At 52.4% G+C, this 12,755-nt stretch overlaps 1 protein-coding gene across 3 annotated transcripts in view; it reads left to right on the forward strand.

The window, feature by feature from the left end:
- The first annotated feature begins 9,029 nt into the window (after positions 1-9,029).
- Positions 9,030-12,755, forward strand: part of CPT1A (carnitine palmitoyltransferase 1A) — an 84,294-nt gene continuing 80,568 nt past the window's right edge. The window contains exon 1 of one of the 3 annotated variants that reach the window (XM_045372279.2): positions 9,030-9,160. The gene's annotated coding sequence lies outside the window, so the exon portion shown is untranslated. Of the gene's footprint in view, positions 9,161-9,352; positions 9,410-11,571; positions 11,680-12,755 lie in introns of those variants that run through there. The other 2 variants (XM_065527846.1, XM_045372280.3) reach the window with 2 other exon arrangements.

Below are 12,755 nucleotides of genomic sequence, written 5' to 3' on the forward strand. Positions count from 1 at the left end.
CCGTGAATGGACGCATCCAACGTGGTCTATCCGGTCAAACAGAGTACCATTCAGCTGTACAAAAGGGTTAACCACCGATCCAGGCTACAACGTCAGTGAACCCTGAAGACATGATGCTCTGAAAAAAGGCAGTCACCAAGGACCACATATTGTAGGATCCCATTCCTATGAAATGTGCAAAATAGGCAAATCCATATGTAAATCTGGCAGAAAGTGGACTGGTGGCCGCCCCGGGTGGGGAGCGTAGGGAGAATGGCTGCTAATGGGTTGAGTGTTTTGTTTAGGGGAGAATGTTTAGGAAATTAGATTGTGGTGGTGGTTGCACAACCCTGTATATATACCAAAATCGATTGAATTGTACACTTGAAAACAGTGAACGTTATGGTATGTGAGTCAAATCTCAGTAGATTTTTAAAAAAGAGAGCTTAGCAGGGCCAGGCGCAGTGGCTCACATCTGCAATCTCAGCACTTTGGGAGGCCAAGGCGGGCGGATCATCTGAGGTCAGGGGTTCGAGACCAGCTTAGCTAAAATGGCAAAACCCCATCTCCAGTAAAAATACAAAAATGGCCGGGCACGGTGGCTCACGCCTGTAATCCCAGCACTTTGGGAGGCCGAGGCAGGTGGATCACCTGAGGTCGGGAGTTCGAGACTAGACTGACCAACATGGAGAAACCCCGTCTCTACTACAAATACAAAATTAGCTGGGCATGGTGATGCATACCTGTTATCCCAGTTACTCGGGAGACTGAGGCAGAAGAATCGCTTGAACCCAGGAGGCAGAGGTGGCAGTGAGCCAAGATTGCACCATTGCACTCCAGCCTGGGCAACAAGAGCAAAATCTCCGTCTCAAAAAACAAAACAAAACAAAACAACAACAAAAATTAGCCAGACGTGGTGGCGCCCACCTGTAATCCAGCTATGTGGGAGGCTGAGGCAGGAAAATCGCTTGAACGCAAGAGGCAGAGTTGCAGTGAGCCAAGATTTTGCCACTGCACTCCAGCCTGAGCGACAGAGCAAGAGATCAAGATTTCATCTTAAAAAAAGAGAGAGAGAGAGAGAGCGCGCTGCAGAGCTGCACCTCAGGTCCTGCACCGTGGTTCTCATGGCTGCCCCATTTTGCAGCAGAGGAAGCTTCTGCTTGGGCCTTGCGGTGGGGCAAGGCTGCAGCCGGGCCAGCACTCTGCCGCCCTCTGAGAGTGTCTTCTCTGGAGAGCTGACTGGGCCTGCTTTGCCTCCATCTCCTCTCCCCGCACCTGATCCATGGCTGTGCACAAAGACAAGAAGAGGTGAGTGGAAAGGCACGCTGGGCAGAGGGAACAGCGAGAACGGATGCTCAGAGGCAGGAAGTGGGGTGAGGTCTTGAGTGGAGGGAGCACAGAGTCCAGTGAAGTTTGCGAGCCCAGGGTGGAAAGGTTGTGTGGGTGCAGATCTCTAGAAGGTCTTTCCAGCCTGCCCTAGAGGAAGGGCCAGCTTCCGAGAAATGCAACTCGCACAGTCACACAGAGGGAGAACTTAATAGGGCTTCGTGGTTAGTTTCATGCTCTGCGGTCACTGGCTTGAAATTCCTTTCTTGTTTTAAAAATTTTTTTTTTAATTTTATGTATTTATTTGTTTATTTGTTTTGCAGACAGGGTCTCAAGAGCTCTGTAACCCAGGCTGGAGTGCAGTGGTGCGATCATAGCTCACTGCAGCCTTGAACTCCCGGGCTGAAGCTCAAGCCATCCTCTTACCTCAGCCTCTCAAGTAGCTGGGACTACAGGCACACCACCAGGTAATTTTTTTTTTTTTTTTGGTAGAGACAAAGTCTGGCTTTGTTGCCCAGGCTGGTCTCAAACTCCTGGTTTCAAGCGATCTTCCCACCTCAGCTTGAAATTCTTCATAGTTTTTGATCAAAGGACTCAGCCTTCCTTTCACTTTGCTTGACAAATTTTGAAGCCTGTTCTGCCTGGAGGCCACAGATTGCATCAAAGACGATGGGGCACAGAAGATGACCGTGAAGAAGGTCACGCATGGGGACAGGTTCCCGTGGGAGACATGGAAATGGGGTGAAGGCCTGGAAGGGGAGGGCCAGATGCAGGGGCACCGGGCAGCTAAGCCTGCAGAGCCCCAGGCCTCCACCCGTCCATCCCAACCATCACTCAGTCATTCAGCTAACATTTCTGAAACCCAAGTTATGTATCCAGTTCTGGTTTCCAGGGTTTCCAGCCCTAGGGGTTTATGGTCTATGGAATCTGTAAGCTAGTCCCCACCCACCCCAAGCCAGAGCCACACTCTGCCCCAATCCCTGGTTTGTTTTTCTCCTTTACCTTTTTTTTTTTTTTTTTTTTGAGACAGAGTCTTGCTCTTGTCACCCAGGCTGGAGTGCAATGGCACAATCTCAGCTCACTGCAATCTCCGCCTCCCAGGTTCAAGCGATTCTCCTGCTTCAGGCTCCTGAGTAGTTGGGATTACAGGTGCCTGCCATCATACCTGGCTAATTTTTGTATTTTTGGTAGAGACAGGGGTTTCGCAATGTTGACCAGGCTGGTCTCGAACTCCTGACCTCGTGGTCTGCCCACCTCTGCCTCCCAAAATGCTGGGTTACAGGTGTGAGCCACTGCACCCAGCCTCCTTTGCCCTTTCCACATGAGTCTGTTTCTTGACCGCCTCTCTCACTAGAATTTGGGCTTCTGAGGATGTGGCTTGGTTAAAATGCTCTGTTCACTCCCTGAGAATCCCAGTGTCTAGAATAGTGCTGGCATAAGTGTAGGGGCTCAGTACATACTTGCAGAATGAATGGATGCATGATCAAATGAATGAGTATGTGTGAGACCAGGGCCGGATTCAGATGTTTCCTCTTTCCAGTACCTCCAGCCTGGGCAACATGGTGAAATCCTGTCTCTACTAAAAATACAAAAATTAGCCAGGCGTGGCATTTGCCTGTAGCGCCAGCTACTGGGGGGCTGAGCCCAGCAAGTCGAGGCTGCAGGGAACTGAGATTGTGTCACTGCACCACTGCACTCCAGCCTGGGTGACAAAGGGAGACCCTGTCTCAAAAAACAAACAAACAAAAAGTCTTTCTAGGACCTAAGTGCTAAAAGGATTATGGCAACCTCTTCATATGTAATTTGAAAGATGTCAACTAAAGAAAAAAATCAAGCTTTTGAAGCTTTAAAGTTAGTTTATTCGGAGATCTTGCTGAGGACTATTGACTGAAGCCTATAGCCCAGGAGCAGTTCCATCGTATTGCCCCGCCACGGTGTTTCAGGCCACAGCTTACACACCTGTGGTGGAGGTTCCGCCTGTGCAAAATCACATCAAACTTTTTCAGAAGTTACACTGAAGCAGAATCACATCAGAAGTTGGGTTTGGCTGTATTTGGTTATAGATTACAGAGGCATAATCACTAACCTTGTTAGATGTTATTTACTTTTATTTATTTATTTTTTTGAGACGGAGTTTCGCTCTTGTTGCCCAGGCTTGGAGTGCAATGGTGTGATCTCACTGCAACCTCTGCCTCCCCGGATGAAGTCATTCTCCTGCCTCAGCCTCCCGAGTAGCTGGGATTACAGGCGTGCGCCACCATGCCCAGCTAATTTTGTATTTTTAGTAGAGACAGGGTTTCTCCATGTTGGCCAGGCTGGTCTCCAACTCCCAACCTCAGGTGATCGGCTCGCCTCGGCCTCCCAAACTGCTGGGATTACAGGTGTGAGCCACCTCACCCAGCTGACGTTATCTTATGTGCAGAAAAAAGGCAAGGATTAGGGTCACTTATCATTTAAGAAATATAGTAACTCAGGCAAGAGGCATGGGGGCCATGGGCTCTGTCCTGTTTTGTCTTCAAAGCATCCTTCTAGAGAGTTGCAAGTCAGAATCAGGGTCTTTGTGAAATGATGCTGCAAACAGAAATGAGTAAACACGGTTTCTTATATTTGTCTCATAAATATGTGTGCTAAACTGTTAAATAAGTATAAGAAAGTCCATCGGCCAGGTGCAGTGGCTCAAGCCTGTAATTCCAGCACTGTGGGAGGCCGAGGCAGGCGGATCACGAGGTCAGGAGATTGAGACCATCCTAGCTAACACAGGGAAACCCCGTCTCTACTAAAAATTACAAAAAATTAGCCGGGCGCGGTGGTGGGCACCAGTAGTCCCAGCTACTCAGGAGGCTGAGACACGAGAATTGCTTGAACCGGGAAGATGGAGGTTACAGTGAGCCAAGATCACACGACTGCACTCCAGCCTGGGTGACAGAGTGAAACTCCAACTCAAAAATAAAAATAAAAGGGAAAGAAAAGAAAACTGCCATAAGATTGCTACAAAACTGGTTAATGTCCTACAGGGCAATAAAATCATAACCTTGGGGAATTCTTGTTTCTATCAACTGAAATCCTTTGAATTTCTATTGGACAAAAATCTACCAGCTCACATGTAACTTCACAGACTCTGGGGCCTCGTCCAAGATACTGTTCCCTAGAAAATGAGCGAATCCTTGAATGGGACAGTTAGGCAATGATCCAGTGTGACACTGAAATCACATTCAGACATGCTTTTGCCTTATTTCCAAGTTTGGGATATTTTTTCTTAATCTGTGTGACGCAGGAGGCTAGAGACGGGCCTTCGAAGGGCCATAACTGGAATGATTTACTATGTGTGTGTGCCTGTGTGTGTGTTCGTGTGTGTGTGTGCATGTGTGTGTGTGCACGTGTGTGTGCATGTGTGTGTTTCCAAGGATAGAATTTGTAGCCATCATCGGGTTTTCCAAGGGTCAGTGACTCCTCGTTCCAATTTTTTTTTTTTTTGAGATGGAATTTTGTTCTTGTTGTCCAGGCTGGAGTGCAATGGTGCAATCTCAGCTCACTGCAACCTCCGCCTCCCAGGTTCAAGTGATTCTCCTGCCTCAGCCTCCCAAGTAGCTGGGACTATGGACGTGTGACACTATGCCTGGCTCATTTTTGTATTTTTAGTAGAGACGGGGTTTCACCATGTTGGCCAGGCTAGTCTCGAACTCCTGAACTCAGATGATCCACCCACCTTAGCCTGCCAAAGTGCTGGGATTACAGGCATGAGCCATTGCGCCCAGCCCTTCCAAATATAAAAACTATAAAGACTCAAGTTATTACCTACCTCTCTCGTTCTCCTTCTACCTCTACCTCCAAAGGGGAGGATTTATGTCTTTAACAAAGAAGACTTTTTGTCAATGCTCTCATTTAAAAACTCAGGTGTCTGCTAAAATGAGCTACAGGAGGGTCACCTCCTCCCTGTGCGTGAAGTCCCAGTATCGGGGCTGCCGGCATAGCAGTCAGGAGCAAGACTGCCCTGGCCCTGGTGATGGGCAAGTCGAGACACCAACTTCAATAGCATCCGTTAAGGCATTGCCTGCTCTGGGCCCAGCACGCTGCTCTGATCCCATGAAGAAGCTCAGGTCCTGGCCTGAATGCATACTCTCTAAGTAGGCTGGGTAGATGGGGGCCTCAGAGATGACTGGGGAAACTGAGGAGGGAGTAATAGTGACCCTTGAACTATTCTGACCATTTCAAATGGCCTTAAAGAGGCCCCTCATCTATCTGAAATTAACCTGTATAGATTAAAATGCCCAGATTTTTGGTTCTTGGCTGGCAGTACACGGTGTCTTGGCAGCCACTGTGCTTATTGACAAGCATCTTTTAAAGCAATGAATGAATTTTTTGCTGGTCATAGTCTCCAGCTGGCAGTTCTGCAGATTTCTGCCGTATGCACCAGAAAATTCGTTATTCCCCCATTACATGTACTGTTTATAAGCAACAGTTTTTGTTTATTAATTTATATATTTTTTCCTTTTTTTCCAACATTCTCTGATCTGGGAGGGCAACAGTTTTGAAAACATGGACTCATGACGGGGTGGGGGGAATAATAATCCCAGCTAAAGCTTACGTGGCACCTGCTGTGTACCAGGGAATGCTCTAAGCACTCCTGTCAGTTACTTATCTTCATTACAACTCTCCAAGGCAGCTTCCATTTCTTTCCCATGTTACAGATGAGGAAACTGAGGTGCAGGGAGGTTTAAGATCACTTGGCTAGTAAGTGGCAGAGACAGGATTTGAACCCAGGCTGAGTGGTTCTGGAGTTCACGCTCCCAACACCAGAATATGACTGCTTCTCCAAATAAATGAACTAATCAGAATAAGATTAGAAAGAAAAGAGTGGTGAAAAGGTTGCTTATTAGTGCCCAGGGTCAATGTCCTCTCTTTTTTTTTTTTTTTTTTTTTGAGACGGAGTCTCACTCTGTTGCCCAGGCTGGAGTGCAGTGGCACAATCTCGGCTCATTGCATCCTCTGCCTTTTGGGTTCAAGTGACTCTCCTGCCTCAGCCTCCCAAGTAGCTGGGATTACAGGTGCCAACCACTATGCCTGGCGAATTTTTTTTTTTTTTTTTGTATTTTTAGTACAGAATGGGTTTCACCTTGTTGGCCAGGCTGGTCTCGAACTCCTGACCTCAAGAGATCCACCTGCCTCAGCCTCTCAAAGTGCTAGGATTACAGGGGTCAGCCACCACGCCTGGCCCATCCTCTTTTTTTGAAGTGAGGAAACTGAGGCCAGATGGGCAGTAAGCCACCCATGCAGCCAGCCAGACTCAGCTCTGTGCCCCGTGGCCTGCTGTACCCTCTCCTGACCTCCATTCCTGCTTCTTCACTGTGCTGCCTCCCCAGGAAGGCAACCCCCTGCTGACCTTCCTTGTGCCTCAATGGGCCAGCCAGGGTGCTGGGGACTAAGAGGTGCAGAAGAAACAGTGGAGTCCTGGATCTGAAGGGATGAGGGAGAATGGTGAAAGCTCGCTCATTAGTGCCCTGGGTCAAGGTCCTCTTTTCTTTTTTTGGTTTGTTTGTTTGTTTTTAGACTGAGTTTCAATCTTGTTGCCCAGGCTGGAGTGCAATGGCACGATCTCGGCTAACTGCAACATCTGCCTCCTAGGTTCAAGCCATTCTCCTGCCTCAGCCTCCTGAGTAGCTGGGATTACAGGAGCCTGCCATCACGTCCAGCTAATTATTGTATTTTTAGTAGAGATGGGGTTTCACCACATTGGTCAGGCTGGTCTCCAACTCCTGACCTCAGGTGATCCACCCGCCTCAGCCCCGAAGTGCTAGGTTTACAGGCGTGAGACTCCGCACCCAGTCAGTCCTCTTTTAAGTGAGGAAACTGAGGCACAGATGGGCAGCAAAGCAGCTAGGAACAGCTGGATAGAATGTGTTCTGGGCCAGGTGCGGTGGCTGATGTCTGTAATCCCACCACTTTGAAAGGCTGAGGCGGGCAGATCACTTGAGGTCAGGAGTTCAAGATCAGCCTGGCCAACATGGTGAAACCCTGTCTCTACTAAAAGTACAAAAATTAGCTGTGGTGGCACGTGCCTGTAATCCCAGCTACTTGGGAGGCAGAGGCAGGAGAATCGCTTGAACCCAGGAGGCAGAGGTTGCAGTGAGCCGAGATCACACCATTGCACTCCAGCCTGGGTGACGAAGAGAGACTCCATCTCAAACAAACAACAACAAAAGAATGTGTTCTGATCCCGCGTCAGAGCAGACCTGTTCGTTAAGAAAACAGTGCACTTGTTGCTCTGAGTCCTTTCCGTGCACGTCCTCTTGTTGCGTGCAGGTGCTTTCGTCTGCATCACCCGGTTCTGTCCTCATGAAACCCTGGTGATGCAGGCTCAGCAAAGTGGAACTGACCATATTTACTCAACACCTACAGGGGCCCAAGGTTCAAGGTCAGAGGGACTACAGGCTTCGGAGAGGAGAGGGAAGCACACCACGCTGAGATTTCAACACCGTTTCCTATGGGGAAACCAGAACTGAGTTCCAAAATATCGTACATACTTCTGGATCAGAATCTGCTGGGAGTTGCCAGCAAGAAATGAGGCTGGTGAGATCGAGTGGGGACTCAGCTGTGCTCTTGGCAGGCAACAGGGTTTACCATTTTCTGTCACAATTGTTCATCTATTTTAGATGGGACAACGATAGTATGGTCATATTTTTTAGTTAAGAATATTTATTTTTTAGAAGTTTGTACTCAAGAATTTGAGGGCCGGGCGCAATGGCTCATACCTGTAATCCCAGCACTTTGGGAGGCTGAGGCGAATGGATCACCTGAGATCAGGAGTTGAAGACCAGCCTGGTTAACATGGTGAAACCCTGTCTCTACTAAAAATACAAAAATTACTGGGCATGGTGATGCACATCTGTAATCTCAGCTACTCAGGAGGCTGAGGTATGAGAATCGCTTGAGCCCTGGAGGCAGAGGTTGCAGTGAGGTGAGATTGCGCCACTGCACTCCAGCTTGGGGGACAGAGCAATACTCCATCTCAAAAAACAAAAAACAAACAAACAAAAAAGGAATTTGTGGACATAACGGTAGGATTTCTGAATTTGCTTTAAAATAAACAGTAGGACTGGGCAGGAGTGGGTAGGAACACAAGCATATACCTTGGCCCTAGCTCAGTAACTGTTGAACTTGAGTTTTGGTTGTACGGGCCTTTATTATACTGTTCCGGTTAATTTTTTTCAAAGGTTTGGATTTTTCAAAATATTAGCCAGGCATGGCGGGACTTGCCTGTGACCCCAGCTACTGAGGAAGCTGGGGCGAGAGGATCGCTTGAGCCTGGGATGTCAACGCTGCAGTGAGCTGCCATTTTGCTACTGCCCTCCAGCCTGGGCAACAGCGAAAGATCCTGTTTCAAAAATGAATGAATGAATGAACAAAAAGGTTTGGATTTTTCCATAAAAAAGTTTTTTTTAGAGTAAAAAGAGAAATCTTAGCGATAAATAAAAACATTACCCGCATTAAAAAGAAAAGTTTTCTTGTAGCTATGGTAGGCAACTGCTACAGTATTCAAACTGGGGCAGAATTTGTTTAAAAAAAAAAAAAAAAAAAATCCAAAAAACCCCACAAGGCTTGAGAAAGATTATTCTAGTTTCGGAGGCAGGCATGGAGATGTTTTTTGGCCCCAGGGAACTGAGGCTCAGGCCCGGAGCTCCCCGGGGGGCCTGGTTCTCTGGTTCTTTATTAATAGACTCAGCTTCGCAGCCGGGGGAGCCGCCGACCGGGGGAGGACAGCTGCCGCGTGGTCGGCGGGAGGGGAATGAGGCCTCCCCAGTGTGGCTGCAGTCGCAGGCTCCTTGCCGCCGCCGAGAGCACGGCCTCCATGGCACAGGTGAGCGTGGCGCCTCGACGCCCCCACAGACCGGGTACCTGTCCCTGCCCCGCCCGGCCTGCAGGTGGCACCGAGGCGGGGCGCAGGGAAGGGCGCACTGTCAAGGCCGAAGAGCCCTGGGAACAGACAGGGCGCGGGGCCAATCCCAGCTGGGCGCGCACCGGGGCGCTGAGCGAGGGAGGAAGTGACCTTGGAGCCGGGACCTGTAGGCGACTGAGGTTCCAGGGAAAGGAGGGAAGGGCATTTGAGGTGAGAATGACAGTCCAGCTTCTGTAGCGCAAACCGCGAAGGCCCACGCGCAAGGAGAGCCCCACGCGCAAGAACCGCCAGGGCTCGTGGGGTGCAGCCGTGCGTCGGGAACGTGTGCCCTGGCCCGGCCCCCCTGCCTTTTGGGGCGGTGAAATCTGCGGGGCTCGAGTGCCCGGGCTCACTTGTGGTCCAGACAAGAGCCAGCAGGGGGACAAACCCCCAACTTCTAACCTCAAAGAAACGCAAATTAAAAGGAGAGATGAGAGGTTCTTCCCTCCTTCACCCCTCCTTTTAGGATTGGCAAAGATTAAAATAATCCCTAATCGGAGACAGGGACCCGCTTGCACGCGCAGGTGGTAGTGGAAGTTGGTAAGCTTTTCGGCATGCTAGCTTGGCCTGTGGCATCAAAATGTTCCATGTGCCTGGTTGCGTCCCCTCCAGGGATCTATCCTACAGGAGAACCAGGAGCTCCAAGAGGTACATCGACGGCCAACGCAGCTTTTATTTATACCTGCAATGGTGGGGTGGGGGGCGGGGAGGAGGGCTTAATTGTCCACTGGGGGCCGCGTAAATGGATCACAGCATCGTAAAGGAAATCTTACGCAGCCTTGGGAAGGCCCGCGGTCATCTCCGTCCCCCCACAGAGAACTATGTCCACGACTGAAGCCAAGCGAAAACAAAACAGCTTACAGACAGCTTGCCTCCTAGCCTGCCTTTAAAACAGTGAGCCTGAGAACCGCAGGGAGAGTTAACTGCAGCGGCGGTGGGGGGCGGGATCAAAGGAGAACTTTCATTTTCTCTTGTAAATTATTCTGCGGTAACAGCCAAATAATACAGAAAGAAGGATGGTTGCTAACATGGATTTTTCATAACTAGAAGTAGTCGACCTTAAAAAGAGCCGGGTTCATAAAAAATGGTTTAAAAGAGTCTTTGTTCATAAAATCGGTGCACTTATGGAGCACCTGCTGTATGCAGAGCTGCCAGCTCGCGCCTGGAAGCATTGCGGGTAAAGATAGGGGAGGGGTAGCTCCCGGGCAGGAAGAGCCCCTTGGCCCTCCTGTTATGCTTTGGGCCCCTCTCCCTCCCCGTCAACCCCCCGGGTCCCCTGCAGCTGCGCTCGCCCTAGACTCCTGGGACGGGTGGATGTTCAGTTCCCGCTCCCGGCCCCTCTCCCGAGCTCCAGCACAAGGGTCTCTCGGTCACTCTGCCCTGGACTCCAGCTACTCCTCTCCTGGCACCTATTATGTTCTTGACGTTGGAAGAATTATTTTAGTAAATCTCACCAAAGCCCAGTAAGGAAGGCATTTATATCCTAGCTAGATGAGGAGGAGCCACGCTGCCTCCGGATCGCTCGTGGTATAAGGTCTGATTTGGGGCATGGGCTGTGGAGTCAGATCTGGACCCACTGTCCGGTCTATCATTCCCCCCGCTTTTTTTTTTTAGAGACGGGGTCTCCCTACGTTGCCCAGGCTGGCCTTAAACTCCTGGCTTCAAGCGATCTTCTCTCCTCAGCCTCCAGAGTACCTGGGATTATAGGCGCGCGCCACCACTCCCGGTGGATCGGTTGCTCCTCAGCTCAGTGACGTTGGACAACTTATTTCCTGGCCCGCCACCCTTGTCTGCTTAAAGGAGTCGGGGGTGAATACCATCAGGGGGTGCCTGGAGCATTACACCGGGCAATGCCGATAAATCGCGAGCATGGGCCAGGCACACAGCCAAGCATTTTATGCGCACGGCCTCCACGAGATGACTCATTTTACGGATGAGGAAACTGAGGCTCGGAGGGTGAGGAGTTTCGTCCTAGACCCCATTCCGGCAGAGGTCGAGGACGCGAGCACCCGCGGGAGCCTCAGTTTCCCTCCCCTTCTCGCCCCGTGGACGCCCCGCCCCGCCCAGGCCCGCCCTCCGCGCGCCGGGAGTCCCCCGCCCGCCGGCGCCGCAGCCGGACCCGCCTCAGCCAATCCGCTGCCGCCGGCGTCGGGTGCGCTCGGCCTCACCCGCGGCCCTCCTTCCCCGGAGCCCGCTCGCCGCTCGCTCACTCAGTCGCCGCTGCCGCCGCTGCCACCGCCGCCGCTACCGCAGCCGCTGCCGCCGCCGCTGCCGCTGCCGCACCTCCGTCGCTTACTCGGTGAGGCCCGGCCGCGCGCGGTGGGGAGGGTGACGGAGCGGCCCTGCGGGCTGCGGGAGCCGGGCACGGGCGGCGCGCGGGGCTGCCGGGAACCGGACCTGGTGGGGGACCCGCCGGAACCGGGACGCCGAGAGGAACCCCGGTATTCCCCCCGGACGGCGGGGTTGTGGAGATCCTGAACCCGGAGAGGGGCCGGGGCTCCCCAAGTCCCGCAGGGGATTGGGTCTGGGGGCCTGCCGGGGGTCTGTCCGTCAGCAGGCGGGTCCGGTGCGGCCGTGGGAGGGATGCTCGGCCCTCCGGACTTGGCTGGAGGCCTCCGGCCGGGGGCCAACAGGGCCACCGGCTCCCTTGTCTCCCACTTCTTAATCTGCCCCGGACTGGATTGAGTCTGAGGGTCTGACCGGGGGTCGGTCTGCCTGCGGGTGGCCGCGGGAGGGATGCTGGACGCTCTGGATGCTTTCCAGGATGCCTTCGCCCGGGGCCAGTAGGGCCTCCGGCTCCTGTCCCTGCCCATCCCACCCCGGCTCCGGAGAGGATTGGGTCTGAGGGTCCGCCCGTGGATCGGTCACCTGCGAGCAGGTGCAGTGCGGCTGAGGGAGGGATGCTTGGCCCTCGGGATTCGGCAGAACGCCGCTGACCCCATCCCAGCCCCGGTCTCCCCGGTCCCCCTCCCCAAGCCCGCCCTCGCAGTGCAGCCGTCGGGACACGCCCTTGGCGCAGGGACTCCAGGCGCGGTCCGAGCGCTGCCGTGAGCAGGATGAGGGTGCCGGGCCCCGTGCCTGCTTGGGAGCGCCCGCAGCCTCTCCCGTGCAACGCTGGGTCAAGGGCAGGTGGGCGCGGAGCGCGTGCCCAAGGTCGTGCCGGGCCGGGAGCTGCGGGGCCGCTGGAGGGTGGGGGTGTCACGTGGCCGGGCCCTGGCGAACTTGGCCAGCGAGCCTGACGGTGCGGTCAGGGCCACGCGGGGCAGCCCCTTCTTGGAGCCACCGCCGCGGCCAGCCAACAGCCGGCTTCTTTCGCTTTGTCAGGAAAGGCCGTGGGTCAGCGTCTTCATAATGTAAATCCGCCCTTGGCTTTCCTTAAAGCCGCAGGACTCAAAGATGAGGGCTGATCTTACTTAGAAAAAAGAAAAAAGAAAAAAAGAAAACAACTCAGAGAGTTAAAATCCCAACTAACTACCAGGTTAAATACATAACAGAGTTAATATTCCCAACTCGGCAC

The sequence above is a fragment of the Macaca fascicularis genome, chromosome 14 (assembly GCF_037993035.2).
Source record: "Macaca fascicularis isolate 582-1 chromosome 14, T2T-MFA8v1.1".
Taxonomy (NCBI): domain Eukaryota; kingdom Metazoa; phylum Chordata; class Mammalia; order Primates; family Cercopithecidae; genus Macaca; species Macaca fascicularis.